The 27,997-nt window shown below is 42.3% G+C and overlaps 1 long non-coding RNA gene across 2 annotated transcripts in view; it reads left to right on the top strand.

Moving 5' to 3' along the window:
• LOC142829849 (uncharacterized) overlaps positions 1 to 17,941 on the top strand; it is a 132,945-nt gene extending 115,004 nt beyond the window's left edge. For both annotated transcript variants that reach the window (XR_012904712.2, XR_016349866.1), the window contains exons 2-3: positions 5,350 to 5,482; positions 6,227 to 17,941. This is a non-coding gene — a long non-coding RNA (uncharacterized LOC142829849). The remainder of the gene's footprint in view (positions 1 to 5,349; positions 5,483 to 6,226) is intronic.
• Positions 17,942 to 27,997: the final 10,056 nt, after the last annotated feature.

The raw sequence follows: 27,997 nt of genomic DNA, 5'->3' as shown, positions 1-27,997 counted from the left end.
TTGTGTTTCTTAAGACTGATAAGAATGCATGTTCCTTTGTGGAAGGTCCATAAACCCCTAAAACATTCATAACATCACATCTCTGGAAAGTAGGCCATGCTATCTCTTACCATTAAGACTAAAGGCTGATTTAGTCGTTTGAACCACAGTAATAAAGTAAACGTTGGTATGGGGGGAAAGAGAAGCCTAGACGTATTACTCGAGCTAAGGAGCTTCATTGGCAATGCCTGTTATCTTCTCCTTCCCAGCCAGTGCAAAGTAACGTGAATTTTGTACACCTTATTGCTCCAGTTAACTTGTCAGAAGTTGTTCATTGCTGTTTGTAGGGAGATATCAAACAATTCAACAAGAGCTAGGGATTTCTCTCTGCCTCACAGCTGCAGTAGATTAAAGAGAAAGCTTTCAAAAGCACAAATGGCAGTTGAGTTCCTAACTGCCACTGAAAGCCAATGGGAGTTAGGAACCTCACTGTCATTTGTGACTTTGAAAAACTCCCCTAAAGGTTTAGGTTGACTGGCGTTTGGTATTAAAAAAATGAAGGAAATTGAAATAGTCCTCCTCCCATGCTCCAATTTTACTTCTAATTACATCAGGTGTGCAGCATACAAGGCATAGCATTTGACATTCCTTGAAAATATAATATATAGCCAAATATCTGACTATAGGAAACTTGCGGAGCTCAGTTCTCATTTGTGCACAACTCCTGGCCCCTTTCTCCTTCCCCAAACACTGTTTGATGGAATTTAACAAAACTGGCAGTTGAATAAAAATTGGCCTTAAATTACTTGGTCAGGATCAAAGAGGTTTAGCAAAGGTGCGCATGGAGAAGATTACACTGTGCTGGTTTTGCTAAGCCTGGCTCAATGTAATGTTGTTTGCTTCACTATCTTGAACACCTAATTCACAAATTATACTATATAAAACCAAAGCAAATTAAAATACTGACACTTGACAAAGACAGTTTCTGCACCTGATGATCTATAATACAGCAGTCTTCCTTGCCTGTGTTAGTTTCTCTATAGAAGATCCTGCTTTCATATGTTAGCACTTACAGCTCATGAAGTGAGGCTGAAAGTGAAATCAGCTTGAGATTGGCATATTGATCATGGCTTCAGCTCTCATGTTAAGGCGTGTGCTTTCTCTCTCTCTTTTTCTCTTTTTCTCTTTCTTTCAACATTTTCTGAGCTTTGCTTATTTCCAGCAGTTCTTTATACATGTGTATCTAAAGTAGCTTAAGAACCTCTTCTGGTAAAGTGGAAATCTGCACATAATCCTTCTGTATTCAATAAAAAGACAACCAAACAAAATAGCTCTTCACTCCCTCCCGTGGCATGTCCTCCCTCCCAATACAATGAAGCATTATATAAGCTCCTTTGAGGGCATGGGTGAAATGCAATTCCCAAACCAGGAAGCCTTCAATAATGCTCTCAGGAAGCTGTGCTAGTAAAACTTTGGCATCTAGTCATCTAATGGCTAATTTGAAAAATGCAACCTGAAGAAGGAAAAGAAAAACAAACAAGTCCTCTTGAGGGCACATTTTAAGACGTGGGAAATTATTTTTGGCATGAAAGGGAAGGAGAGATTAGCTAAATATGTTTTTCATGGGAAAAATAAAATAGGAAATTTGAGACAGGTAATGAAGAGGATTAATTTAAAGCACAGCAATATCTTTATGGATCTGTGCTTTGAAATGTCTTGCGATCATCCTTGAAAACAATGGAATGTCATAATGAGATGGTGCTATCAGAAATGTAATAAATGTGGCATAGTTGGGGCTTAATTCAAGGAATGAGCACTCTGTTTTGATCCAGAAGAGCACTTAAGTACTTGTTTAATTTTAAGGAGGTGAATAATCACATTTGCTTCCACGAGACTATAGTGGGCCAAGCACCTTGTAGAATTGAGTCTTTGGTTCATACGCTGAGTTTCTATTCCTGGGAAATGGACTCAAATTCTGGGATAAGTCAGAAATGAAAATGAACTTGGTCTAGTTATGAACCATCACACAACTAGCATTCTTTCAGGAGGCACTCGCATTTTGAATAACGTGGTAAGTCAGGAGTGATATCTTTCCTCTTCAACTCCAATGGAGATGTCAGTAACACTCCAGACCACTGCTGGTTGAATGATACGTTGTGATTAATAATATTCAAGGATTAGGGCATAGGCAGGGGGTGAACCTAAATCTGGGGGAGGCAAGACACCAGCCCTGCTCCTACTGCCCAAGGCCACACTCCTGCTTCCAGGGTCCTGTGGGAGCCAAGAGCCCCTCTCCACTTAAAATGTAGAGTAGGTCACCCCTCCAGCCTTGGCGGTGGCACAATGGGGAGGGAGAAGAAGTGGCACATGGCCCAGCCTTCCTTGGCCCCAGTGGAGAAGAGGGGAGGGCAGACAGCACACAGCCCCCAGTGGGAGCCCAGGGGGTAGAGTGGGTAGTGCACAGTCCCAGCCTTCCCTGGGGCATGGGGATTGCAATCTCCCTGTCTCACTGGGAACAGCACAGGCTGTTCCCTCAGTCCCAGCCTCCCCAGGGCAAGGAAGGCTGGCAGCATGATCCTCATTCTACCTATACCAGTCTGGTTGGGGCTGAAGCCCACACAGGGGGAGAAGTGCTGAAGATGAGTGGAGATTGGGGATGGAGTGAGAATGAGGGCCAGGCAGGCAGTTTGGGAAAACATTGCCTTCCCCTGCCGCTTCTATCCACTACCCATGGAGTAGGGCTTTTTTTATTGAACAATTATTAGTGAACAAATTATCTTGCTATTTGACCAGTTGTCCCCTCATCTCTCAATAGTTCACTCATTGAAGCATTGAGATGAAGATTGAAACTTTTATTCTCTGGGTGGGAAAGCAGAGAATGGATGAAGGCTTCTGAAATTCAGCTTTTTTAATAACAAGGGAAAGCCAAAAGTGTCACTGCAATAGGCTAAATGCTGTTGAAAGCCCAAACTTACAGCCACATTTCAGCAGCAGTACTTCTGGGAATGAAGGCATTTTAGATGGTAGCAGCCATCAGTTAAAAGACAGGCCAGGCAATTAAACTGCTATTAGTCCTGTGTTCTGAGGCATCCAAACTGTTCTGAAGCAATACATCCATTTGAAACAAAGTTGAGTAAATGTATTGTTCATGATGGGAAGGACTCGCATCATCAGCTCGATCAGAGGTCGTGGAAACAAGCACTGTCTGGTACAGGCTTCTGCAGGCTGCTTTTGTCAGCACATGTCATTTCTGACCAACCATGCTGACAAAACCTGAGCCTCTCTTGAGAGAGTGCTGATTGCATGGTGATTTGTAACTAGAGTAAGTCCATTTTTGTTCATGATTTAACCCAGAATTTTAATCCATTTTCTGCAGATGAAAACTCAGGGTGCAAACCAAGTGCTCAATTTTACAAGGTGCTTAGTACTCTGGCCCTATTTCAGTAAAGTCCTTAGGCTGGGAAGGAAAGAGAGCAAGGGCAATGTAGTTGTGAATAATATGAGGCCTAGTTACTGAGCTGGCCTGGAAGTATGATGCTGTGCTGTTGAAAGAAGGGATGAAAGCATCTTGTTGGAGGGACAGTGCTGTGCTTCTTTAGGCTTTCGTGCAGTGGTTACCACCAACCAGGAGATCGGGATCTACCAGTAGTTCTTGGAGCCTCTGACAGGTGATCCTGACTGGTTTGGCCAGGAAGCTATCAAGCGATGGCACTTCAGTTGCCCCTCTACCGGCTGTCATGGTACTCCTGCCCTCTGCCTTAGAACTGTATCCCTCCCTCCCCCCAGGAACCTCCTGCTTGCTGTGCAGGGTGTGGGAGAGAGAAGGAGGGTGCTGATGTCAGGGGGTACCTCCTCCCCCACTACTGTACCCTGTTTCCACACAGGGGGAAGGGAAGGAGGAAGTTTGGCAATGCAAATCTCCGTCACTCTCACATATTGTATGTGTGTCTGTCATTCTCACAAATACCAATTGTCCTTCATTCTCATCTCCTGACCCAACACATATGTGGGGGATTGTTGTTACTTCTTTTACTGCTTGCAAAGTAGATTATTTGTGGGTTTTGACTGATCTGTACATTTCATAATTTTCATTTATCTCATGCTTAAATTTAATTCTTTGATTAGTGAGTTCTAAAATGCCTAACATGTTTTTCCTGGAATAATTATTCCTCTGGTAATTGCTGCTCCTGGAAGTGGTTGGCATGTCCCTGCAGCCCCTAAGAAAGGCAGAGCAGGTGGTCTCCACATGCTGTCCTTTCCTGCAGACACCGCTACTGCAGCTCCCATTGATCAATAACGGAGAACCGTGGCCAGTAGAAGCTGTTGGCTCAGTGCCTGTAGATGAGGGGCAGCACATGGCACCATGGAGCCACTGCTGTACATGCTAGCTGCTTTCAGGAGTGGTACAGGGCCAGGGCAGAAGTAAGCCTGCCTTAACCCCACTGCTGCAACATCCAGAAGTCGTCTGTTAAGTGGTGCCCAGCCAGAGCCTGCTTCCTGTCCCAGTCCTGAACTCGCTCTTGGCCAAGACATGAGTTTCCCTGAACCCAAACTCCTTCCTAGAGTTTGCCCTTGCACTCCCTCCTAAATCCCAATAGTGCACCCCGGGCTAATCCTGTTTAAAAAGATTGGAGACACTTCTGTAGTGATTAGGTTGTGGGGTGGGTGTGGGTGGTGAATCTTCAACTGTAGAATCTGTTTCACTTTTCTGCTTCACTATTCCATCTTGTTCTGTTTGCTCCACAGCAGCTTTAAGTTCCCTCCTGCGGCTTGTGACCTATGAGCTGGTCTTTTCAAAGCATAGTGCAGCACAACCAATATTAAACATTCAGCCAGGAGAGGATTTGGTGCAATGCATGCTCTGTATGCTTTTGACATCTGGCCAAGTCGCACAGATATTTCTGTGTCATTGAATGTTGGTTGAGTCTGTCCATTAGGAAGTTCCCCTTTTGTGAGATTTCAGGAAGAGAAAATGTCCAGCTGCTTGATACAGTGGGGTATGGCAATGCTGAAGCAAAGAGAACACTGGGACCAGATGTCTGAAAAAAGGCATGAAGAGGGTAACCCATTCCTGTTTGGAGATATACCATTCAGAAGGCAGAGAAGTTGTTCACGTGCTTTGATGCCATTGCGCTATAGCAAGAAACAAATGTGGGGAGAAGAATCAAGGGAAGGAAGTTCTGATTTCCTTTTCTTCCTCATTTTACCCTTTCTCAAGAGCATACCTCTTCGGAACTTTAACTGTAATACAATGGAAAAAATGGTGATAATTTGTAAAACTTGTTTAATTAAAATGTATAATTTAAACAATGGGATAAGAGAGGCCAATACCTGAACTGATATTCTTGTACTGCATCATATTTCACACAGGGCTTTTAGCCAGAGGAGACAGCGGATTGGTTTAAACTGCGACGCCTTTCCTGTAAGTACGTTTTTTGAAGACAGCCCCAGAGAATGCAAAAAAGTTGATATTTTACCTTTCCATATGCCAAGAAAATGCAAGGTAAGATGGATGTTTATTTTAATCACCTGAAAGCAAATACCCAAACTTGTCCGGGAGGTGCTCTCCCTTTATGAAAACTATATGACCAAAGCCTCAGACGTGTTCCAAATACTCCAAGACTGCCTTAACTTGGGGTAGCTTGAAAGGCTTTCTGGAATTTCTTATGCTGGCCCACGATGTCTCAAGTGCAGTCTTCCTCTTCCTTTCCAGGGCATTCTTTCAGTACCATATCAGGTGGGGTAGAAATAGTTAACTTAGAGCCTTGTGAGGGGAGTCACCAGGTGGTTCTTTTAGCTGGTGCACAGAGGATAGCACAAGGAAAAAGTTCTGGCCACTCACACACAAAGTTGCATTTACTCCTAGTTTAACTTACCTTGGTGTCAATCCAGAGTAAGTACGGTGAAGCTAGTGGTCTTACCATGGATTCTCTGGGTTCACGTGAGTTATCCTGCATTAGCACCAGAATAAATGAAACTGAAGATTAATGCAGTAGCCTGCTATTTCACTTCTATACATTTAATATACACAATAGAGGGAACTGGTGGAATTATGCAGAACTGACCCTGGTGTTTTCTGCTTATCTGTCAAACAAGGACACTGGGACAGATATGCTGAAAGGAGGATTCTGAGGGATACAAGTTTTAAAAAAGGCATAATGAAGGTGGTTTTCAGTCCATGGATGTTATCACTATACAAATTATTCTGAAACTAATTATAATCATTTATGTAATCTTTTATATTTAGTATGGTTCACACGACTGGAGTAAGTACCTCGGTTCTCCAGGAGGAAAATGGCTTGTGTTTATTTGTTACTGAAACTAGGTAGCAAACAGTAATAAAATTGAGAATAAAATGCAAGAGCATTCTTACCCTAAATTGCTGACAGTCCATCTCCGCAGAATGGGATTGGCTAGCACACTGCACAGTCAGTCCCACTTTTGCCACCTTACAGAATGATGTCAAAGCATGCCTGCCCTTGGAGGCTTAGAGGGCCCATGTACTGTAGTTTGGGGCCACCTGCTGCATTTCTGAGCCAGTTCATTTCTACGCAGTGCCCACTGGAGCAGAGAAGATTAACTTTCTGAAAATGAAAAAGGACAGATAGAAGAAGAACTGCTTATCAAATATGCACATTTCAGATGGAACTTCACACTCAGTAGAAAGATGTTAGATTGCTGTTAGCTCTCTGGAGCGCTCCTGACAATGTGTTATCAGGTCATGTTTGCATGACAGTGGCAGCCCATGCAGGAAACATTAAGTCATATGACTTCTAAGACGGAATCAATCAAGTGAGCAGCATAGCTCCTGAAAACTAATTTCACCTTCATAAGGTCTGGTTATCTCTGTGGCAGACATGAGGTTTGTCAGCCCCATTTCAGTCTGACCAGGTTCAGCACTGCATCAAGAATTTTAATGAACCGATACTGTAATATGTATGAAAGATGACACTGAGATGAATTCATGAAAAGCCAAGTCCCCATGAAATATGAACAATTACTGCAAGCTTCATCCCCCACTTAGCTCACATAAAATGTTCATTTAAAAGGCCTTTGTCTTGTTGTTAATCATTTACAAGTTTGTGTATGGCTGTTCATCATCTGTGGGCAGTTTTAAAGCTGAAAATGAGGCACAGCTACTCAGTGCTCAATATTTTTTGTGAATCAGGGTACCAAGGGCACCTTGTTAAACGCAAAGTGATATTAGTGATACTGTTAAGTTTCTCCAGACTCCTCGTCAGATCATTATCAGCTTGTGTCCATGTGTATGCTGAAAACAACACACCTGCCTTGGGCTGCATGGACCTGCCATGCGGTGAATTGTGATGTCTGCTGTAATCTTTATAGCTTTGGAATAACTGGATGCAGCCACTACTGCCTGCTCTGTCTGCTCTGGTCCAGGCTATCTTTATGGTGGGGAAGAAATCTCTCTGAGTTAGGGATCAGGTTTCAAGACAGCAGTAAGATGCTATTAACTCTTTAGTGTGTCTGACTAAACTACAGACACTTACTGGCAAAAGGCGCTATGTGTGGAAGTCATTTTTCAGCACCTTTTTTCCCCCCAGAGATTTGTAGCTTGTGGAAAAGATAAGGGGGAAAAAAGAGCAGCCCCCAACCTCAAGAGGGTATGGTGAGAGCGCTAAAACATTTCCTTATTAGCAGGCCAGCCATATCATTTCAGATTTGAGGGATCCTGAATTCCTGGACAAGCCTCCTAACTGACTTCCTGTAGTCAAGTTGTATTTCTGGTCACTCAGGTATTTTAATTGTGTGTATTCTCCATAAGCTCAGCTTCATAAAGATTGCTGTAATATCTTTATCTTCAATAACACTTATTAAATAGAAACACAGTGTGACATGTCTCTACATGTTTGTGAATATTAAGCTTTATTTAAAAGTCTGTGCCATAGCCTGACAGTTATCCTTTCTAGCACAAAGCAAAAGCAGCCACCTATGATGTGATGAAGATCTCATCTATTCTTTTTCTGAGCGTGATCTCAGGGGTGATTGGGAAATGTGCCCTTCCACTTCCATTTTTCTGCATGACAAGACACCCTAAAGAAGGGTTTATAAACCCTTGCACCTTCTAATGGAATTTGTTATAACTAAGGATGTACCAAAAATAATATCTAAAATGTCCAGAATGCTTTCATATCAAGTGAATGGGACATTTTTTAAATCTGATATCTTTTTGCTGTTCAACATATCACATCTATTAAGCACATCGCCTTTAAAGCTTATTTATTTTAACCCATAGCTTGGTGCACATGTAACTGGCAATTTTGTACATATGTTGTGAAATTAAAGGCTATTATATTTGCTATTGTAATAGTTAAAATATATTCTCTAATAGGAATTATGGTAAGATACGGGTGCTTTGGAGGATGTAGGAGGACACTGTGTGTTTCAATTTTAAATAACTTTCCTAACAAATAAGTCAGTCTTGGTCATAAATCCCATGCCCTAAGATTCTGTACAACACCATGGATTGTGTGTCCTGGATTCTTCTAAAGCTGACACACACTCGCGCGCGCGCACACACAAAAACAAGGAAAAAAATGTGACCCACATGCTCATCCTAAGCTCCCTTCTACCAGTTCTCACTTAAGAAGCCAAAGCTGTGCCCCATGTGAATGAGGTTTATAGGCTGGCGTTTTGTAATTAATGTAATTAATTCCTTGGGTTATGTATAATGGAGAGATAAGTCTGCATATCTGATTGTGATTGCTTTGCTTTACAGGTGGCATTCAAACCCTTTCCATGCAGGAATACACTCCCAAAAGAAAAAGTGACAGTTCATAGGTCCTTTTGCTTCTCACCTTCAGAAGACTAGGCTTATTGTTGATTTTTATCCCCCAAGAAGGGCACAAAATCAACTTGACCTTTCTAGATCTCTAGGGAGGGTTATGTAATATGCATTATTAGCTTCTCCTTAAAGTGGCAAACACACATTTTCATTACAATTGCAGCCATCAATATTAAACATGAAGACGGCTGTTATCCTGTTTGATTAGGGTTTCTTTTTTTCTACTGTCTCCTTTAAAAATCCTTCAAGTGCTCTTACAACATAATGACTGGGAACTGGGTCTGATGCAACACATGCAGTGACTGCAACCCAAAATAAAGTTATCAGCGAATGTGAAAAAATACATATTTTTATAATGAAAAATTACCTTTTAAAGGAATGTTATGGAAAAATGGAGAAAAGTTAGACTTTTCACAAGGACTCTGAGTGTAGCTGTAACTAAGAACCTTCCTCTTCCTCCTTTATCTAATCACCATGAATTTTATTTCTCATTGGGAAGGTGGGAAGATTTTATTTTGTTTTGTTTGTTGATTAGTAAGAGGTGAATACTACAAATTAAATTAAATTAAACTCAACAAGTTAAATCCATCACCCCGGTGTAAAAACGTTGACATCTATGGAATTGCACCAGAGTTGAATTTAGCTCTGTGCTTCTTGGTAAATCAGGGGAAGCATTAAAATATATTTCCTACAGGCTTTTGATCATCTGTTCTACCTAATTAATTTTCAGTATTGGAAATCAGTCAGCTCCACTAACCACCCGTATTCTCATTATTGTAGATGGCTGGAAATTAGCAACTGCAGAAAGTCACTGAACATGAAATTACAGCCACAGAAGTGCTTAGGTATTCATGGGTATGAACTGAGTAATAATATGTCACCTCTTACATCTTTAGGGCCTGCTCTTGCCACATGTTCTTGGGCTACATGCAGAAGTTCAACTGCATGCAACACGTTGCTTAGTATCCTTATTATTCAACTGGGACAAGAGTTGTATAGACCAAACTTGCTAGTAATACTCACTGGTATTTACTTGCTAGTAAAATTGTCTAGCTGAATTAGTTGGCACTTCTAAGGTGGGTAACGTAAGCATGATTTGGCCCTCAGATTTTGCTTAACTATTATCCTTTTCAAAGCATTGAATTAAATGATGGCAGACTATCTTCCCTTTTTTGAGTCATGTCCTTTACTTGTTTTAAACTTGTATTTATGTGTTAGTATTGTCTTTCAGATATCATCAGCCTCCACTGGAATTGTACCACTTGAACCTCCTGCAAAGTGGGTTCACTAAAAGGAAAACTTGTTACAGTAATATATGTAGGGCAACAACAAACTTTGTTGTTTGAATGCCTTTTTTCTTCAGACATACGCTACAACTTGTTTAATCTTTTTCCAGGCTCCAAATAGCTTCCAAAATATAATGCAGTTGATTCACAGGAGAGTACAAACAAAAGTACAAAAACATTTTTTCCAAAACTATTCATTGTCTTTTTTTCATTAGCTGCTCTTGGCTTTACCATAAAATATGCTTGCTTGTTTTGTCATTCTAAATGTTATATGTACATCCCTGAGTTAACTTCATTACCTTCAGTGTAAGATGCATCAGAAATGAATTTGGTCCAGAATGTCTTCTGTTTCCAGGGCACCGAATTCATTTACTGAATAGAAAAAAATGCAAATAACCTGCATGTTACTTCCAAAGAGAGACAATGTTATGACTCATAACTAAAAGAGGAGGTTAGGGAAGAACACTGAGTTCTTTGTTGATTTAAGTGGACATGCAATGGTCCTATGAGTTAATAAAGTGAGGTAATAATGCAGTAATTACAAGGTGACTTTACTAGAAGTTATTATAGATTTACAATTTTTCTATCACAATGTGTATTATCCTCATAGTTGTACATGCTAGATAAACTACATAAAACCATATTTCTGTAGTGGTTCATAGGAATACACTGGGTTTTTTTTAAATGAAGATCTGGAATATACCCATTCTGATAGGGAAGGAAGAAATTGGTAGGAGATGGATAAGTTCATGAAAGCAACACACACTCATTTTCATGGGCCAGAGCAAGGGCAGTCAGGATGAGGGGGGAGCCACCATCAAGATCCAGGAAAAGTCAGAGCCGAGGATCAGGAGCCTGGAGTCAGGAACTGAGGAAGAATTGGGGCAAGGCAGGCACTGGTGGGCTCACTACTGTATGTGTGTAAGTGTTGAGCAGCCATTGGGCAAGTCCTGCTGCTGGCCTGGAGAGTAGTCCAGATAAAGCTGCATATCCAATCAGGTGATCTAGCCAATTAAGGATTCCAGCAGCAGTTAGCTAGGTGATCCCATGCCAAGCTGCAAGCCATCATTCTGGACTCTCATAACTTGTGCTATGGAACAATTTGACAGCTTGGGAGGAGGAAAACTTGTTTCATGTGATCAGCCAGAGGTGAATTAGCAGTTGCTGGGGTATTGAGAGAGTGCAGGAAAGAAACTATAATGGCAGCTAAGAATGAAAGGGTGTGTGAAAACTTAATGAGACATTGAGCCAACAGGAGAGAGATTATCTAGAACAATGGTGAGGGGTCACACACCTGTGCCCCCCAGAATGCCCAATACATGGAACCAAACAGTGTTTTGAACCCAGCTCTTTTTGGAACTGTATGATAGCTAGAGGCTCTGCTTCTCTTTATAGTGAAATTGCTTTCCATTTGAGACTTCTGGTTTGATACCAAGACATGAATCATGCAGTCTTAGAGGTGCACTGTCATTTTTCACTGTGGTCTAATTTAAGTTCTCTATCAAATACCATTACAGCAGTGACTCTTAACATTTTGCCTGATTTATGTCATTAATGAGGAAAGCTAGAGAAGGTTGGGCTGTTTCCAACAAAGGAAATTCAGAAAAAAACCCTAAAACTACATGTAACTGAGCGGAATCATTAAAACGATGTAGGGACTTGGTCAAAGGATCACTTTGGATACATCAACAGAGCAATTAAATACCTGCTGCTGGCCAAGGTTCTCTGGTTCAGGCTTGCAAGCATAAGGATCCTAGAGCCAGGACTCCAGCCTGAGCCTGAACATCTACAAAGCATATTTTAGTGCTGAAGCCCAAGCCCCATGAGCCAAAGTCAGCTGACCTGGGCTAGCCATGACTGTGGTATAGGTCTCTTTATTCCAGTGTATATACACCCTTCACTCTTTGTTTGGGCAAACACAAATGAGAGAGCTGTATATAAAAACATAAAATCTGCGTATGTAACATGACTCTTCCACAGACAAATGGTTTGTTCTTGAAAGAGAATACAGTTTGAACATCTCTGGTCTGGCTACATCCATGGAGCATGAATGTTGTGGGACCAGAGAGCCCCAGCTGCAGGGGTTGTCTGTGGCTAGCAGCCCACTGGGCTGGCAACTGCGGGCATGGAGCCCAATTGGCTAGGAAGTGAGGCCAAGAGCTGGGAGCAAGAGCCCTGCTGGTCAAGCAGCAGAAGTGAGGCCATCCCAGAGAAAAGTCTGCTGGGCAGGGGCAGAGGCAGGGAGCCCTGTTAGCCGGGGCTGTGAGGGCAAGGAGCCCCTGCTACAGCTGGAGTGCGGCCACTGCAGAGAGAAGCCCCACTGGCGGGGTGTGTGAAACCCCACCGAACAGAGCGGGGCCAGTAGCTGGGGCAGGAAGTGCTGCCAGCTGGGATCGCAGAGCCCTGCTGCAGTCGGAGTGAGGGCGGCCAGAGAGAAAGGCAGCTGGGGTACAGAGCCCAGCCAGCTGGATCTGGGCAGCAGCCCAGAGAGGCGGGGCAGCCAGAGTGGGACTGGAAGCACATAGAGGAGCCCCCTCAGGAGCAGCAGATCCCAACTGGCATGCTGGAGATCACTCAGTGGCTGAGGCTGTGGCCAGGAGGAGAGCACCAGGAGAACCTACCCTCCCCTGGTTCAGCAAATTCTCTAGTTTGGAACTTGGGTCCTGAGAGTGCTGGACCAGGGAGGTCCAACCTCTACCAAGAAGGCACACAGTGGAAATTAAAAATAAATCATTTGGCTAGATTGTTTCCCTGGAATTCTTCTGTCTGTGGCAGAGCAGCTTATTATAGGCACTGTCCTAAGAACACAATGTGGCTCTAGGGTTGTTAAATTGCGTTCAATCAACTAATTGACTAGTTGATGGAATTTCCATCGACCAGTCGATAAAGGGGGAAACTGCAGAGCTGCAGCGGGACTTGCTCTCAGCCCCGAGAGCTAACCCTGCTACAGCTCTGCCTTTTAAATGGAATAAGAGTTGCCAGGCTCTTAATACATTCAAAAGGTTGAAGTGCAGCAGGGGATCCACTGTGCTTCTGCTTTGTAAACATATTAAGAGCCTGGCAGCTCTTAAAAAGCCAAAGTGCAGCAGGAGGGGCCAGGCATGAGCTTGGAATCAGCTGATTCCGGACTCATGCATCCCCCTGCCCCCTGCGGAGATGGTGCTGGGGGATCTGCCTTTTAACCTGGCTCCCCCAGCACCAACTCCTGCTCCCCTACCTTGCTGCCTCTGATAGAGTCAGTAAGAGGGGGGGACTGACTAGTTGAGTCACTACTAGACTATCTGATAAGCTTATGCTTATCAGGTAGTCGACTAGTGGCTTACATCCCTATGTGGCTCAGAGAGAAAATTCTCACCCTCATGTTTCTCCTCCCACCTATTTAGCTCCAGATGATAGTAATTTGCTGCTGGACTATTGCAGCAGTAATCTACTCTAAGCCTCCCACTCACACATGCATGTTCATTCCCTATCCATACTTGTCTACTTGTTCTGAGAAGTAGAGTAAGTGGGCACTCAGCTCAAACAGAAGTGTGGCTGACAGGGTGGGTAGTGTTTCTTGCTATTTTACACTCCCCTGTGGAGTTCCATAGACTATTTCACTGTTTGGAATAAAAAGAGAGAAGTTTAATTGTAGAGGGAATGTAAGAGCCTAAAAGAGAGGACACAAACAATTGTGTGTCTTGTTGTGTTCTGTGAATGATTTGCTCTCAGGATTATGCTTTCACATTCTTTTGTAAAATGTGAAGGAAAGCTTCCAGCCCTTATTTGCAAATGACCCCCCAGAAATTCAGATGATCTGAACTACACAACTTCATCACAGTATGACATATAGCTGCTACTTTGTGACACATTGTGCTTATGACTGCATTGAACCTGACAGAACATGAGACCGACTGCTGCAACAAGGTGCAAAAGATACATGCACTTTGGATATTCAGCAAATACTGATTCCCATTTGCTTTTTTTTTAAGCTGAAGTGCGAGGGTTCCTAAAATGAGCTTGTCAGCATTCACTCTAAAGTATATTTGATTCAGGAGAAACCTTCTAGTAGACAATATTAACTCTAATTTTCTCAGTCATTTCTAAACTATCATTTTCTATTCCCAATAAAGATTTTTTGGGAGTGAGTTTCCAAATGAGAAGTTTTCTAAAGAAAGTGCTTTTCATATGAAGATGCTGTTGGGGGGATTCTTGTTTTTCATACCATGGGTGTAGATTTTCCTTCCTTTGCCCCTTTATCTTTCAGCAGTAATTCTGTGACATGATACATTTGCTGTCAGCTCAGCTAACTATGTCCATGCATTCCTTTACACCTTGCAAAACTGTAAATGTAATCCAATGCCAGACTGTCAGAGGGAGCCCTGGATGTGGGATGCTACAAATCAGAGGTGTGGTAGCTGAGATGAGTGTGTGCAGCAGATAACTGTACTTGATTAGCTAGATTTAAATAGTGTTGGACGAATTTGCCAGGTGAAAATAAAAATTGTCAGTTCAGTTTAATTTCATGGTGAATCAAACAAGGAAATTAGATTCTGCTACTCTGTTAGTTTGACATCTACAGCAAGTGACAATTAGAGATGATGAGAGAACTTACATTTATTCCAAAACTCTTGATTTTCTGATAGGCATAGAACTTTTATTTACCCTTGCGCTGAAGAAGAATCTAACGTAACAGCATAATTATGAGATTGCTAACTAATGTATTCTAGTGTTCTTTGGTATGGGTATAGTACTGTGGGATGGTATGGAGGGTGATTTAGTTCTTGTTCATGGTATTATGTAGTCAGATTTAAAGATACATTGGCAAGCCCTGAGTTATAAATTCCACTGAAAGTATACATTCTATTCTCAGGATAAGGCCCTCAAGCTATAGGGCTTGTGGATGGAATGTAGATAGTAACAAGGGAGCTAACATCTCCTTGAACGATCAAGATTATTGTGTAACCAACAAAGGCTGAGGGCAATGTGGAACAAAATTGCGTCCAGTTCCTTTTACTGAAGCCCACCATTCAACTTGGTCCTAACTTCTTCATCAGTCTTGGAAAAAAGGATTAAACAATGAATCAAAAACACAAGCAGCTTTTTAAATGTACTCAGACCAAATTCAAATTAACTGAACTTCTCACCCACACAAGGGTTCAAAGAGCATGCAAAATCAAGCAAGCCTGAGGTGTGAAATTATTATATATGAAGTTGCATTAACTTCCATTTTATTCAGCAAGGTATATAGCATGGAAGATTCTGCTACATAAGAAATGCAAAAATAGCCCAAGGAAATTATTTCCCACCTTACTTTTCTACTTCAGATAGGTATGCATTGTGTGTCTGGCAGCTATGAGACGATCATCAAACACAAATATTGGAATATAGAAGGCAGAAAAGTTCATTATGACACTGTCTAAAGGGAAAACACGCCTCAGCATTGTACACAACTTTACCTATGTTATAGGACATTGAAAAATCATCAGCGTATCTGTGCCTCAACTGCTCATCTGTAGCATGGGTATATTTCATTTATTCTCACCCTTTGTCTTACTTATTTAGACTTCAAGTTCTTTGGGAAATGAACTGTTTCTTACTACATTGTAGTTTTCAATATAGTATGCAATATAGGTTAGTATCACTCTAAACAGTTTGTGAGCCCTCTAGTGGCTTTCACTGTCTTTGGTGTTTCAGAAGTCACTGAAATCCTATCACAGTAACAGTTTGCATGTATAGCTTGGCCTTGCATGTTGTATAGAGTGAATAAACACAATTATTTGGTCCCTGCTGTGCCCATGCAGTTCTCTCATATTGTATGTGTGCGCCTTTTTCTCCTGCTACAAGATATATATTTGTACAGCACCCGAGGGGCCCCAGAACCTATTCATACCTTATATTGCCCTGCGATGGGGGCAAATACCCTGCACTACCAGTAAAAAAAGTTAATGGAAGCACGACAATTCAATTAAGATACCTGGTTGCACCTAGAGAGTGGACCAGAACCAAAAGAAGAGAACATCCACCTGAGGGAGGAGCTGGATGGTGAGCATAAAGGGAGGGAAGCCCAGATAAGAGAGAGGCTGTGGGAGGAGAAAAAACAGATCACAGAATTCTTGTTTGCTCATGAGGTAGTGAAGAAGGGGCATAGCAAGAGACTGCTCTGTAGTGAGCCCAGGTAGAAGCTGGAGGGAGCCTGAAGAAAGGCTATTGTAGAAAAATCCAGAGAGAGAGCAGTGATGATCCCATCCTCGCTACACATCAGAGGGTCCCTGGATTGTTACCAAGTGGTGTGAAAGAGCCTGGATTCCCCTACATGTCCACTAGGGAAGTCGAGTGGAGACACTCCAACACAATGAGGAGAAGGACTTTGGAATTGGGCCTGCAGGAGAAAGGCCCGGGAAGAATTGCTTTGCAGAAGCATTGGAGGGGCAATTCTACAGTGCCCAGCAAAGGATTTGAATAGTTTGTGGAGGAGTGAGCCTGGGGCAAAGAGATAACTTTGAGATTAGACTGTAGGAGTCTTTGTTTACCCTGGAAGGGATGAAACTAAATGTGACCTTGCCACAGGGCCATTCATGAGTAGAGGTGGATTATCATGTGACCAGAGCAACCATCAGCTGGGAGTGTTTGGGCAAGAGATCCTGTTATACCATGAGAGGGCATGCCCTTAGTGAATGCACTTTTCTATAAGTCCCCATCTTTATCAGTTTCTAAACATGGAATACTCGTTAACTTGTTCACAACACCTGTTTGAAGTGTTACAATCCCCATGCACAGATGGGAAATGGAGGTTCAGAGGGATTAAATGTCTTGTCCAGTCACACAGGGAGTTTTTGGGAGAACTAGGAACTAGTCTAGATCACTTGAGTCCCCTTCCTCTGACTCAGCCACAACCCAACCTTTGCAACAGGTTTTGTAGCTATATAGCTAAGGATTTGGAAATTTGAGTGCACTAAAGAATTAGCTTGAGCTTTCATTCATCCACCAACTTGGATCACATCTCAATCCCCCCACTCCCCTGAGTATCTGTTGAGATCCATTAGACCTGATTCCATGCTTCACCTGGTTTCCTTGCAGTGTTGATACAGTTTTGTGAAATCCTCCCTGGCTGGTCTCTGAGGGAGAAGAGATGTGTTTCTTTGCAATCAGGTATTGTCAAACATTCTCTTTGTAAGTATCTGAAAAGTGGGAGTCAAAACTATAACATGAAATATTCTTTTATTTGTTTGATTACATTGTGCCATTTCTGTAAGAGTTTAAAACCAAGGAAGGGAGCTGTAAAACTTAGGATGGTGGCTTCTGTTTCTCCTCCACCAAGTTATTAACTGCCTCCAGTCCCATTGTGGTTGACAGCAGCATATGGATGCCTGAAAGCAGATGATGGCTATTTCAAGATTTCATGACAGGACAGTCTTCAGCTGCGACACACTTTATTTACAACCAGTCCACTTAAATTCTTCCCAAGAATTCACAACTCAGGGAGATGCCAAAGGAATAAAAGCAGCAAGGTAAATGTCTGGAGTTTGGAAGTGTTATGTTTCTGTTAAGTTAGGCCTGTGCATGCTTAGCTTAACAAGCCGTTTGTGGGCGGGAGATGGGGAGATGAGACGGGTGGCATCTAGACTCAGAATGAGGTTGGGCTATACTACTAACTGTCCCACAGAAGGGTTTCCTTAAAGGTTTTTAGTCCATGAGATATGCGGGCCTCATGCTACATTAGGATAGTATTAAGCTGGAAGGGAAAAACAGGTTTAGAGAGAGTAAGAATCATTCCACACCTTTGGTAGAAATGTGCCAAATCTATCAGCTTTGTTTTACAAGAGTTTGTGTAAATATTGGGCTGCATTCTCCACACTGGTGTTGTTGCTCCACATAGGTGGAGTTCTGCCAGCAGAACACTTGGTACTTTTTTTTAATTTAAACAAAAATGGGGTTTCTTGTTGAGTTCTGGATGCTAGCAGTAAACCCAAATTATTTAAGGAAGCTCATCTATCAAGAAACCTCTTTAACAATTTAAGATATACGTGTAGATTTGTGGTTCCTGATAGTTTCCAGGATATAAGTAAAAAAAACCAAACTATTAAATCGAGCTTTTATTCCAGTATTTCTAATACAGCTGAAATTAGAGAGGAAAGGAAATCGTTCTTAAAAGCATATTATTGTTTGATTTTTTTTGGCCTAATATTAAAATGTGCTTGGTTTGGAGAGCTCCAGATATGTTTTACTTCAGCCAATTTGATCCTCATTTCTTCATAATTATTATAAAAACCCTTCCCACTTCATAGGTATGTTAGTACAAAGTCAGTTGGATGTTGTTGTTGTTTTTGTTATTACTATTATTTTATTTCTAGCATCTCTTTCATTCTTTGCTAACATTTCAAACTACTTAGTACATATTAAAATTTAGCACGAAGCATGTGGGACCACCACTTCCCCCTCTGGATGCCCCAGAAATGAGCTTCTCTAATTTCAGTTGTTTTTTCCCTTGAAATAACTTTAAAAGCAACGGGTCAGGTAAAATAATTCACATTTTTTACAAATCAGTTGTCTTTACGCAAAGAGTTCTGGAACACATTTGTTCTTCATACTTTCAATAGCTCCCTGAGTATTAAAATCTGCAGCTTCCAGTATCTGAATTAAATGAGTGAGAGAAGTACAGTGCTTGCTATCTCTAATAACCTCAATTCATAGCGAGTTGATTACTTCTTGGCCCTGAATTCTAGTGAAACTTAAGTACACTCATGCTAAGGCACTTGTTATATACAAATTCCAAATGCGTCTATTTAAAAACTTCTTCACTACTTTTAAAAATGAGGTACAATAATGATAAACAACTTGAAAGTGGAATGAATTAGAAACACCCAGCTTTAAAGCAGTACATAAATCTTCACATTTCTACTTCTCTTCTTTTATTGGGGAAGCTAATTGATACTCAAGTATACCAGCTGAATCATACAAGCAAGATAAATATTTGTAAGTGGGAAATTGTGTAATCTTTGAGAAATCCAGCATTGCATTTGCAGACACTTTTCTAAAAACTGACTACTGCCTCCTTAAATGTTCCTGAGTTACACACAAAATACCCCTCAGTACATATATGCAGCTGTCATTAGCATTAAAGAGGAGTTAGTTAAATGCAACTGTTAATACTTTCTGCACTTTTCGTCTTATTCTGATGGTCATTTGAAATGTTAAAATTGAGCAATATTTTGCTTATTTTTTATTAAAAAGGAAATAAGTCTAAGATTGTGTAAGATGATTTCTAAAATCATATTCACTAACTGGATAATACTAAAAAGCACTTTTCATTCAGAATTCCACAAAATACCTAAGTCACTATATGAAGATAGCTACACTTATTGGACTATATGCTTCTTCGGGTTCTTAGTATGGGACGAGGGGACAATTTGGCACATTTGTATTACTTTTAAAATTAGCACTATCTCTGGATTTTTTTTAATATATATATAATGGCACTTTAAAAAAAAGCATACTGTCAGTTAATGTTTGTTTCATATCTCTCTTTCTTTCTGGGATATTTCTAATACTACCATCACTGTAGTGTTTAGGCACCATTTGAAAAGAGCATTCCAAATCAAGGAAATATATAAAACTATCATCCAGAAATACTAATTACCAATTGGAAAATTATGTAGCTCAACCGTATCATGCCATAGTTCATTACCTGCACATACTCTCTCCTCATTGTGCCCGTGGTTACATGCAGATATTTCAAATGACTTCATAAACACAGGAGCACACACTGTTAAGCAGTGATTAATTCCTGCAAGACCATGTGATGCCCTGTAATTCTTTAATGGTGCCAAAGTGATATATGGCATGAGTATATGCTTTGGCTAGCTCAGCAAAATGACCATAGGAAGTATCAGGGACATCTCTCCTCTGAGCACTCCATCGGGATTTAAATCACCTTGAAAAAAGATCTACAGCCAAGGTATTTGCACGTGCAGCTGCTCAGGAAAAAAAAAGACATTCTTAAAGATACATTAGTTCTTATATATTACTGATTTTATTGTACAAAGGAGAAGGGAATATATGTCCTTTAACAAAAGAACTTTCACATCATCAAAGGACAGTGTTCTTTTCCTCTCTCTCTTTTTGTGCAGGATTTACATTGCCTTGTATGCTTTCCTTAAATCTTAATTCATCATAAAATAGGCTTCTTCTCAGCAAACAAACCAATAGCCAGTTCCACGAAGAGCAACATGTGAAATGAATGCATTTAGAAAACCAAGTATGTTACTGTAGCAATTGAAGCTATTCAGTGATGCGCTTCAGATTTAAATGAGCTAGTCAAAATTACACTGTGATGTCAACTGGAATGTTCTGGCTAAAATATATGGTCTTGATAATTGTCACAGGCATGATAATAAATGGATTGGATATGTTCTCTCAGTTTTTCTGTAGCTGCAAATCCTAATCCCTTTGAGCCAGATTCTGCCACCTTTACGTGCTCTGAGTAGCCCTTTATTCCTACATGAGATATACTGAAATCAATGGGGCTACATCTACCAGAGGTATCCGGATATTGCTATTCCGCATCTTTTGAGCATGCCTGTTATTTTGAAACATAAAGGGCTTGCTATTCAGACATACTTATAAACCTCGCTCCACAAGGAGTAAGGGATGTTTTGGAATAGCGATTTATTTTGAAATAAGTGCTGTGTAGATAGCACCAAATTTTGAAATAAGCTATTTCAAAATTGGCTCAAAATAAGCTACTCTGTAGCTCAAATTGTGTAACCTAGTTCAATCTAGACGTGCAGTGTAGATGAACCCTGGAAGGCCTCTTGGAATAAGGTAGTCCTCAACACAAGTGAGGGACAATCTGCATTTCAGGTTGTAGGCCCAATGAAATCAGTGGAATTACTAGCATGGATACAGACTACCCAACTGGAAAATAGGTAGTAGAATTAGGCCATATGGAGCACTTCAGTGTCTTGGCACCCTTAAGGAAGTTGAATGGTACCTTACTTTGTAGGTCACATCTACAAAATCAGTGGAACCACCTGAAGAGTAAGATAATGCTCAAAGTGATTGAGGATGGCAAATTCAATCCCATATAGTGTTGATTCTCCAGGATAGGGCTATATTTGTATTGTAGTGTAAATTTACCCCTATACAAATATGATGTACAATACAAAAATCATATATTACTACTAACAAGTATTTAGGTTATGAGTAAGTAGTTTCACACAGATGTTGGGGCAAGGATTCCTCCTCTTATGCTTTTATATATAATATATTGAGTAAATGTAGTGCTCTGCTTGTGAAATTAAAGAACCAATAATAGTGGCTAGAATATGGAACAATGCAGACTGGTAAACATGAGGCCCCAAAAAGAGCTGGTGAAAGAATGACCTCTTTACGCTCCTTCTGGAACATACTTCAGGTCATTAGTGTCTCTGACACATGTTTTTTTCTTCAAGCATGGCCCAGGAAGCTGTGCCTTTTGTGCTCACTTTTAATGTATAGGAATACCTTTGTTCTTGCAGGCTAGTGCCTGTCTTGAACAGAGACTACAGAATCATGCCAAACCATGTGTTTGTTTATAATGTGAGCAAACTGAGTAGAAAGGGAAACTTCATTTACTTTTGTGGTTTAGGCTGGTCAAATTGATTTAGAATTCAAGAGGTAAAAGGTTACTTACATTGCATTAACCCAGTGAGCTGCATTATGTATCTTTGGTATCAGAAAATTATTTTGCTACCATAATACAATTTCTGATGTTGAAATGTATTAAATGTTCTTTTTATTCTTCAGAAAATGATCATTTTCCGTTCTCAGATTGTATTAGGCAAAATGGAACCTTTTGTGTTTGTTTAAAGCAGGGGTCAGCAACCTTTCAGAAGTGATTTAACTTACTCACTTCTATTTATGGGTCTGCATGCTTGTGATGGAGCGAGCCCGTCTTGTCCTGAAGGCGAACAGGTGCCGGTGCTCTGGGGCGAGCAGCGCGATGCCCCCCGGTGCTGCCGCTCATGCTCTAGCGGCTCCATGGCAACTTTAAAAGCCAGGCTGGCACAGCTGGCCAGGGGGTGGAGCACATCAGCACTGCAGAGGTGGCAAGATGGCAGACCCAGGGAGCAGCTACAGAGGGCCTGGGTCCCCCTACCCTATTTCACGATCAAAGACAGGACTATAGTACTTTCAGGTGTGGAAGGGCCCAGGAAGGACTAGCTTGGCTGCTGCCCCTGTGACTCAGAAACTGGTCGGGAAAGACTGTAAAGCTTCGCACCAGAGAGTGCAAGGACTGGATAAGTAAAGTGCTCCATGGGTGAAAGGCACATATGTGGCCTTGAGGTGGTAACGGGTTGTCACGCCGAGGGCTCCGGCCTGCTTGTGTGGGTAGACTCACACCGAAAGGTACCCGGGCCTAGAATAAACATGGGACGGGGTGCCCTGGTGACCCATATGAGGGATACTCCGTATCACAAGTCCCCTAGAGTTTACCAAGTGGGTGACAGTGCTGTTAATGCTTTATAATGTCAATAATAGTCCTACTTACAGGAGCTTCATTAATAAAATAATTAAGATGCAGATCTTACCATTTTAGCAACACAGTATTTAAAAAAAAATTAAGATCAGAGTTTGATATCTGCAACACTCCAAAAAAATCTGTTTAAAATCTTTTTTCTTTCTTACCTTAAGCCATTAGCACCTATGTAAACTTTGTAATCATGCAAATGTCCTCCTAACACACCTCCCCCCACTATGCAGCCTGCTTTCCTCCCCCGCTCCAACCCAGCCTGAGAGGACTGCAATCTGGATTGCAACAAAAGAGTCGCATGCCTCAAATGAACTATTTCCTGCTTCTACCTCACTGCACAGATGCCAGCACCCACCCGTCCCCCTTTTCTCCCACCTGCCTCTGTGCAATCTGCTGTAAACTCCTGCTTCCCAAAGTAGCAGGCAGCAGCTATCTGTTCTGTCCTAACTCCCAGCTAAAGCACAAAAAATTATCCACACCTCTCCCGCCTCACAGCACAAACTACCTCCCTGCCTCCATCTCACTCTAATGACAACACCCTCTTTCCCCCACCTACCCATGCAGTCAACCCCTTACCTATCTCTTCTGAGGAGGCGTAAGAGTGCTGAGTTTCTGCCTCTCTCTCCCATGGACAAGGGATTCTCTAAACTCCCCTTCCTTCTTACTCCCCGTCCCCATTACCCACTCCCTTGCTCCTCCTCCCCCTACCTAGCCTCTTATTCTTTCTTTCTTCTTGCTTTTTATTACCTATTCTGGGAGCTGCTTTGTTTCAAGCATGGAACAGCTCCATTTAGCACAGTGGTTCTTGAACTTTTTGGCTTGTAGACCACCTGGCTCAATGCAAACCTTTCTGTGGACCACCAGTTGTTAATGGAAATTCACCATTAATTACATAATTACGCCCAAGCCATTTTGCTAGTGCTGCAGCTAGGGAGGATGATTTAATTTAAATTATGAAACAGATTAAGCATTTTAACTTTCTCATGTTAGTTTATCAAACTTCATTTTAAATCAAGAAAATTTTAATAATTCATGTCCAACACAAAAGGTTCCCATGTTTTCTTTATTTATGGTAGGGATGAGGTACCTTTTTTGGGTGAGAGGGGCACTGACCCACAGAAAAATCAGCTGGGGACCACACAAGTGAGATGCAAAAGAACTCCTCCAAAATCCCTCAAGCCTCACTGATGTGGCCCCCAACTGAGACACTTCACTCTTCTGGCACTCCAGCCCCATGGAGCGAGGGGAAGGGACAGAGAGGACTGAGGTTCAGGGCTTCCCATATGCCAGATTTACTTTTCTGGGGTTCTGGGGTTAGTGGATTTTGGGGACCCCCTTAGGCTTTGAGGTGGGGACAAAAATGAGGGGTTCAGTGTGTGGGACAGGGCTGCCAGTGAGTGGATAGAGAATGGTAATGCAGGATCTGGGTGGGAGGTGGGGTGCAGGAGTGGGTGAGGAAGGCAAGGTCTGGAAGGGAGTTTGGAGGCAGGAGAGGCTGTGGGGTGGGAGTACAAGAGGGAATTTGAGAGTGGAAAGGGTTTGGGGAAGTAACACAGAAAAGGTGAGAGGGGGAGAACGCAGCCGAGAAGCTGCACATCAAAATCCTTATGGCTGGTTGATTATTGTGCTCTCACCTGTGGAAGGGGAACAAACTCTGGTGACTCTCTGGGCTATGATGGAGATTTGTGGTTCCTATGGCAACTATGTGGCTCTGAAACTAAGTAAAAGAAGAACATTAATTCACTTCTATATGTAGATGTTGAAGCAGCTAGTTAGCTTAAAAATGCTAAGCCAACAAGTATTCAATAGCATGGAGGGGCCCAGCTTGTTTTTTTGGCAATCCCAATGAGGTGTTGTCAGTAACTAAGGGGCCAGAACAGGGGCTGGAGGAGACCAACCCATAGCAAAGCAAGGAGCCCCAGACAGACATAGCTCAGAGCACAGAGGAAAATAACAAATGAGGGTTTGAACTGCCAGCAGAAATATGCACTGGCATTAAAAGCAGCTACTCTGCTGGAGACCTGGAGGGGAGCAAATGTCCCAGGTCTAATGCCAAGGGAGCTACAGATTATTGAACAATGTACAGACCTGCCAGCTTTCTGGCAGAGCCGGCAAATGGGCTGAAATTCTCATTCACACCGAATGATAAGGTACAAAGAGGATCATGTTATGATGGGGAAAGAGAGACAAAAGAGTGCGGAGTAAAGGAAAGTGCAGCTTCTGCAAAGGTAACTTGTATTACTCCCTCACATCTTCCCTCTGCCTTGCTCCTCTCAGCCTCCATGATCAGAGCCCCAGCCTGATTCCCCCCACATCCCGCAGTTCAACCCCTGTCCCCTCTGTTTCTTCTCCCACATCCTCCTTCACTCTCCTCCTACTGCCTCATCCCTGTTCCTCTCAGTGCACAGACTGGGACTTGCAGCCCCAGGAGCAGTGCGGGATGAGGAGGGGTGGAGGTGAGCAATGCTGGGGTGAGAAGGAGTAGAGGGGGGGACAGAGTCACTTCTCTGCCCTGCCATGCCCAGCCCAGCCCTGTGCTTGGGATTCACCCTTCATCTGCAGGCTGCAGCTCTGGGGGTTGGGTGGACAGAGCCCTGGACTGGTTGCAGCCAGGCCAGGCACAATGAGGCACTGGGGAAGGGGCTCCTTGCAAGGTGGGTACAGAAGTAAGGAGCAGCGCTGTACAGCCCAGACCCCAGCATCCCACATGTGGCCGGCTTCCCAGCCCCAACCTGTGGAGCAGCCCCAGCCCCGCCTCCTCCTGGAGCAGGAAGCAGAGCCTATAGTGTGGAAGGGGGAATATTAACCCCTTAGTTCATGGGAGCTGCATGCCCAGGCTGGGTAGAGGCAGCCCCGAAGATGTGGAGCTCAGCAGCCCCACCTTCCCCGTCCCAGATGGAAGCCAGAGCTGGTGCTCCAGCCTGCAGCTATGCGGCAATCCTGAGGCTTGAGCTGCAGCATGGTCTCCCTGGTGAGTGGGGGAAAGGGGGAGGTGGAGGGATGGGGTTTATCTCCCACTCCATGTGCCTCTCAAAGTCAGCTCATGTGTGCATGTGTCATAGGTTGCTGACCCCTGGTTTAAAGGATGTGCCAGTTGTTGTGAGGTTTTTTAAATAAATTACTCTCTGGATTTTGTTTATAAAAGCTCATAGTGTTAGGGGTGTAATACTGAGAAAGATAATGCATAAATGGAAATCCCAATAGACAAAATGTGTCCTTTTGATGAAAACTTCTACCACATAGGGATTCAGGACTTATTCAGTCATTGGTGTTTGGGAACACTGGGTCTATCTAGGCAAGTCACAAGTGAGAATGACTTTGATGCCATTCAAATAACTCCTAATGGATATTTTCAAAACAACCACGAGGCTGGTACAACTGGCAGTTTCAGATCAAGGGAAACTTGGGCAAAGAATAAAAGTTCAGGAATGATGTGCACTGCCAGAATTTTGGGAAATAACTTTTGTGCTGTCCTAAGCCAGTGTGCACAAACCCAAAGTCCAGAAAGCCCTGAGAATAGAAAGCTAGCTCCCATCTACAGTGACCTCTTCATAGGAAAATTATTGCAAGGCACAGATCCTAGATTTATGACAAACAGACTTGGGTTGGTAGACTTAGTAGATAACCTTTTTGGAAAGGACACAGGTGGATGTGTTTATTTATATGAAAAGGAAAATATTCCTGCTCATACTTTTTGATCTTTGTGTCTGAGTCGGCCATCACCTTAACTCATAGAGACACTCTGGACTTTATGATCACATAAGTGGTGATGAAAAAGGGTCAGTGATCCATCTCACAATAATGGAGTGAGGATAGGGTCTGGCTGTGGCAAGGTTTCCTCTCATTGGTGGTATTTCCGCCTCAAAAACATCTTTCATGTTTTAGTTCCTTTTGTAACAATATGACTTTTCTGTAGCCATGTTGGAAGGCCTGAACCAAAGCCGCCTGAAGAGTAGCAGCCATTACTGTAAGGCCTGGAGTTACACAGTTTCATCTAAATTGTATTGCAAAGTGTCACGCCAGGCTGTGAGAAGGGGACTTTGCTCTGATAGCTCCCCCACTGTCACCAGATAAAGAAACAGATCTCAAGATGGATAAGGAAAACTTAAGTAACACCATTCTGTCTGGCAAGAAACTGCTTATCAATAGAGAATGGCGTGGAATCCTCATCCTATGATCATTGTCACTACACTTTCCTATTGTTTGACTAAGTGATCTCTGACAGGTTTGTAACTGTTTCTGTCTGCTGTATAATTAATTTAGCTAGGTGTAAATCAATTAAGGTGGTGGGGTATGATTGGTTAGTAAAATTATACTAAAGTAATTGGTTAAGGTATAGCTAAGCAAGACTCAAGTTTCATTATATAAACTGGGGTTCAAGAAGGAGAAGAAGGAGGAAGATCATCAGAAGTAACAGAAGGAAGAAAAAGCTGGAAGAGGACCAGGAGGAGGGGGGAAGACCTGGAAAAGAAGAACTCACCTCTGAGACACAGAGAGACTGATATTGCCTGGCCAACAGGAGAAATCTGCCTGCCTTTATCAGGATTGGTGAGCATGACACTGTGTGCTAAGCATGTGCATTCTGCTTGTTTGGGAATTGTCAATAAGTAGAGGCTAAGGACATTACTGTGAGAGGCTCTTTCAGTGGCTAAAGATCCTGCCAACTCGTTACACCCTAAGCCCTAGGAATTGGGTAAGGGTGGGTGTATAAATTAATAAGGTTGCACCTTGAGCCCTAGGAACTGGGTAAAGGTGTGTGTCCCTACAATGTGGAGGGATAGAGAAATTTGTGCAGGTCACTTTCATGGTCTTCCCTGGCTTACTGATTATCAGTTCCTATGAAGTTAGCCATGGACCACTAATTTGTACTTGTCATTTGATTCTAGCTACTCATCTCTTTTAGGTAGGTCTAAGATGAGGAAGAGTAGTGTTAGGCATATACAGCTATCATCAGCTAGTGAAAGGAACATGTTAGGCATCTGTCAGGGATGATCTAGACAGTGCTTGGTCCTGCCATGAGGACAGGGGACAGGATCTATGACCTCTTGAGGTCCCTTCCAGTTCTCGTGTTCTATGATTCTGTGTCATCTGAGGAAGAGTCGTCTTTTGTAGGTAAAGATCATTTTTTAAATTCAGTAGAAATAATTTACCAGTTTATTCTGTCTATATTGGTATCTAATTTTCTGCCTCCCCATCCGTCTCTCTTTTTTTTTTTTAAATCAAGACTCAGTCAATCACCATGTCATCTAGTTGCGCTACCTAAAGGTTGATGTATATTGTGTATGGCAAGCTCATGCTGAAAAGAGACCAAAGGTGAAGTCAATGGAACTAATGTTTAATATACAATTCTGTAGCAGCCACATATAGTCTTCCTCTGAAGTAATAGGATTCCTCATGACAGTAGAGGGGCTCTGGAGGTCCATGAAATTCTTT

Source organism: Pelodiscus sinensis, chromosome 6 (assembly GCF_052426305.1).
Source record: "Pelodiscus sinensis isolate ZL-2025 chromosome 6, ASM5242630v1, whole genome shotgun sequence".
Lineage (NCBI taxonomy): Eukaryota > Metazoa > Chordata > Testudines > Trionychidae > Pelodiscus > Pelodiscus sinensis.
The sequence above is the reverse complement of the archived record's forward strand: the minus strand, read 5'-3'. Positions and strand labels throughout refer to the sequence as shown.